The sequence below is a fragment of the Morone saxatilis genome, unplaced genomic scaffold (assembly GCF_004916995.1).
Source record: "Morone saxatilis isolate NCDOM2014 unplaced genomic scaffold, NCSU_SB_2.0 Contig10, whole genome shotgun sequence".
Taxonomy (NCBI): Eukaryota; Metazoa; Chordata; class Actinopteri; family Moronidae; genus Morone; species Morone saxatilis.
In genome coordinates this window covers 6,207,963-6,208,194 of record NW_023339652.1, presented here as the reverse complement: position 1 = coordinate 6,208,194, position 232 = coordinate 6,207,963, and the positions used below count along the sequence as shown (strand labels likewise).

The 232-nt window shown below is 35.3% G+C and overlaps 1 protein-coding gene across 1 annotated transcript in view; it reads right to left on the bottom strand.

Annotated features, from left to right (window-relative positions):
• uhrf1bp1l (UHRF1 binding protein 1-like) overlaps nucleotides 1–232 on the bottom strand; it is a gene marked incomplete in the record, with an annotated part of 36,493 nt that overhangs the window by 17,234 nt on the left and 19,027 nt on the right.

Sequence of the window (232 nt, the reverse complement as noted above, 5' to 3'; positions counted from 1 at the left end):
TTCCAGGTTCTCAAATATGAGAATTAATCACTATTCTTGGTCTTGCATTACAGTAAAATAAGCTATAGATACATCTGATGATGTGTGACTGAGCGCTAGGATATTGTGATGTTTAATAAACCGATTATTGGAATAATGGAAGAATCTATGAAGTAAATGGTCTTTAGTTGCAGCCCTAGAGAATCATGGAATAGGTTCACCACTATTTCAAGTGTGTACACACACACACACA